General features: G+C 44.4%; 1 pseudogene; it reads right to left on the bottom strand.

The window, feature by feature from the left end:
- Window positions 1-1,429: 1,429 nt before the first annotated feature.
- Window positions 1,430-2,818, bottom strand: LOC109451264 (tubulin alpha-1B chain-like; annotated as a pseudogene).
- Window positions 2,819-4,050: the final 1,232 nt, after the last annotated feature.

A 4,050-nucleotide genomic window follows, 5' to 3' on the forward strand; every position in this document is an offset into this window, starting at 1 on the left:
TTTTAGTGTATTTATAGAGTTGTACAATCATCACCACAACCTAATTTTAGAGCGTTTTCATCATCCCCAAAAAGACCTTGAAATTTTAGGGGTCACTCTTCCTTCCTCCCCTCTCTCCCTACCCTGTAGCCCCCGGCAATGGCTAATCTACCTTCTGTCTCTATAGATTTGTACAGTTTAGACATTTCTTGTAAATGGCACCATACAGTATGTGGCCTTTTGTGTCTAGCTTCTTTCCCTTACCGTAATGTTTTTAAGGTTCATCCATGTTGTATCACGTATCAGTACTTTATTCTTATTTATTGTTGAACAATATTTTGCTGTGCTGATACATCACGTTTTGTTTATCCATTCATCAGTTGATGGACATTTGGGTTGTTTTTACTTTTTGGCTATTATGAATCTTGCGTCTGGGGGGTTGTAAAAAACTTTCCTCTACCTCCAAGCTTCTTCTGGATGCTTTAGTTATCAAATACACGAGACAGAGTAATAAGAGAAAATAATCAAATTTAATTCCATATGTATGTATGAGAACTCCGCATGCACGAGAGAGTCAGAGACCCCACATACATGAGAGGTTCAAAGACAGAAAGGGAATATGGGTATATATGACTTTCCTGAGCTAGGGAAGAGGTAAGGTGCCTTGGGGCATCAAAGGGTCATTGCAGGATGATCAGAGCAGATGTTTAGGAATTTGGTCAAAGAGGTTATCTATGATAATCTCCCATTACGGGCAAGACCCTCAATTCAAATTCTTCTAGGTAGTTAAGGGAGGGGCAGAAGTTTCTCTTGAGCCTGTCTCTAAATTTGCCTTTAGCTCAAAACAATCTGCATATCACAGAGGCACATCTTGGGGTGCATCTTTCTGAACCCTCACATTGCTGTGAATATTCATGTACAAGTTTTTGCATAGACATATATTTTTATTTCTCTTGGGTATATTCCTAGGAGTGCAATTGCTGGCTCATATGATGACTCTTCTGTTTAACATTTTGCAGAGCCGTCAGACTGTTTTCCATTTTAAACTTCACCTGCAATGCATGAGGGTTCCAATTTCTCTGTATCCTTCTAACACTCAGTCTGATTGTAGCCATCCTAGTGGGTGGGAAGTAGTATTTCATTGTGGTTTTGATTTGCATTTCCTTAATGACAATAGAGTTAAGCATCTTTCATGTGCTTATTAGCCATTTACTTACCTACTTTGGAGAAATGTCTATTCAGATCTTTTACCCATTTTTTTTTTTTTTTGACAGGGAATACTTTATTCGAACCCATCAGAGAAGTGCACAGGTTGGGTCTATAACAAAGCTTCCTGTTTTAAAGCATAGGCCAGTGATTGTATGTGACAGTATACAGAGCTACATGCAAATTAACTGATCAGACCACAGCTTCTCAATGTTTAATACAGAATAAGCTTCCCTGTCCAAGCAGCACCTTGTGACATATTAACTTCAGTGTCCCTCTCCTCCTTCCTCACTGTCTCCTTCCACAGGCTCCACACCAACTTCCCTATAATCCTTCTCAAGGGCAGCCATGTCCTCATGGGCCTCGGAAACCTCTCCATCCTCCATGCCCTCACCCACGTACCCGTGAACAAAGGCACGCCTGGCATCGTCAGGTCAGACTCGGGGTCCAGGCGCGCCCAGGCCTCAGCACCAGCTGTGGTGTTGCTCGGCGTGCACACAGCTCGCTGTGCTTTGGACAGGTCTCCAGCACATACCTAGCGGGAGGCTGGGAATTAATGCCAACTTTGAAGCCAGCGGGGCACCAGTCCACACTCTGGCCATTACTCTTGGTCTTGATGGTGGCAATGGTGGCATTGACGTCTTCGGGAACCACGTCACCACGGTACAACAGACAGTAAGCCATGTATTTACTGTGGCGAGGGTCCCATTTACCCATCCGGTGGGCTGGCTCAAAGCACGCATGGGTGATCTCTGCTGCACAGAGCTGCTCCTGGTGGGCTTTCTCAGCAGAGATGACAGGGGCACGCACCTGTGCCCAGGCAGAGGTGGATGCGGGGATAGGGCCCCAGGTTGGTCTGGAATTTGGTCAGGTCCACATTGGGGGCTGCATCAAATCTGAGGGCAGCAGTGATGGAGGACACAAGGTGACATGTCAGCCCGTTCAGGTTAGTATAGGTTGGTCACTCAGCCTATCCTACGTTTGGGTTGTGTACGACAAAGTACAGAAACCTGAGCTTTCCACCACAGATGTCGTAGATGGCATCATTGTGGACCGTGAAGGCACAATCAGAGTGCTCCGGGGTGGGGTGGGTGCCGAGGATGGAGTTGGAGGGCTCGACCACAGCTGTAGAAACCTGGGAGCTGGGTAAATGGAGAACTCCAGCTTGGACTTCTTGCCGTAATCGACAGAGACATTCCATCTGCAGGAAGGTGAACCCAGAACCAGCTCCCCCACCAAAGCTGTGGAAAACCAGGAAGCCCTGAAGACCTGTGCACTGGTCAGCCAGTGTTCAAATTCAGTCCAAGACAAGGTCAGTGATCTCCTTGCCAATGGTGTAGTGTCCGCGGGCGTAGTTACTGGCAGCATCTTCCTTGCCTGTGATGAGCTGCTCGGGGCGGAAGAGCTGGCCGTAGGCGCCAGTGTGAACTTCATCAATGACCGTGGGTTCCAGGTCTACAAACACTGCCCCGGGCACGTGCTTGCCAGCACCTTGCTCACTGAAGAAGGTGTTGAAAGACTCATCTCCTGCCTCAGTGGTCTTGTCACTTGGCATCTGGCCATCGGGCTGGATGCCATGTTCCAGGCAGGAGAGCTCCCAGCAGGCATTGCCCGTCTGGACACCAGCCTGGCCCACGTGAGATGCACTCACGCGTGGTCACTGCTTTGGGGCTCCTGGGCAATGGCTGAGAGGAAGAGGTTGTTGCTTCTTACAACGTGCCTCTTAGGTGGTCGATAAAAGAGAACATGCCTTGTTCACCCATTTTTAACGGGATATTTGTCTTTTTACTGTTCGTTATATATTCTGGATATACCTCTTCCTTCTTAATAAACTCTTTTCAAGTGGCTTGCTGGACAGGACATTCTGTTTCCCTCCTTCATTCCTCACCCCGCTTCAGTCTTCTTTGTGGGTTCATCTCTACTCCCTGATCTTTTTTTTGTCTTTTCTCCCAAACTTACTATCGAACTATAACGTATATATAGAAATGGCTTGAATAAGTTTTGACACAGGGCATGTACCTGTTTCCCTGGCACCCAGACGGAGGAATGGAACACGACTGGCACCCCAACAATGGGCCTCCTGCTGTTGCCAGTCACTGCCCTCACCCAGGATAACTGACTCTTCTGCCTTCTAACATCATAGGTAAGTTCTGCTTGTTAGGGAACTTTCAATAAACAAAATCATGATACATATTCTTTCTTTCTGACTTCTTTCATTCATATTAGATTCACTTGTAATGTTGTATGTCATAGCAAACTGTTTATTTGCATTATTGTAGGATATTCCATATTTAAATTTGCCTCAATGTATTCACTCTACTGTTGCCTTTTTTTTTTTTTTTTCCAGTTAGTGGCTATTAGGAAGGTATAGTGTCCTTACAAACATTCTTGTACATGTCTTTTGATAAATGTACATACATACGTGCTAGATCTATAGCTGTGAGTAGAATTGCTAGGTTATGGAGTATTCAGTATTCATTCAAGTTCAGTAGAAACTATCTCTTTCCTTTTTCCCAAGTGGTTGTACCAATTTATACTCCTCTTAATAGTGCATAAAAATTTTGGTTGCTCCACATCCTTGCCAACAGTTGATATCTTTTGTATTATTTTTTTTTGTTTTGTGTTGTTTCATTTTAATCATTCTGGTAAGGATATAGTGGTATAACATTACGGTTATATTTGTAGTTCTCTGATGACTAGTGAAATTAAGTACCTTTTTATGTGTTTATTGGACATTTGTATATTTACTCTTTTGGGGTGCCAGTTTAAGGTGGTTTTTTTTTCTTCCATTTTCTGATATTTTAGCTTCTTTTTCAAGTTGTTTTGTAGGAGTTCTTTGCTCAATCTTATGACAAGTCTGTGGTC

The sequence above is a fragment of the Rhinolophus sinicus genome, chromosome 8, assembly GCF_057876585.1.
Source record: "Rhinolophus sinicus isolate RSI-liver-muscle chromosome 8, RSI-T2T, whole genome shotgun sequence".
In the NCBI taxonomy this organism is placed as follows: Eukaryota; Metazoa; Chordata; class Mammalia; order Chiroptera; family Rhinolophidae; genus Rhinolophus; species Rhinolophus sinicus.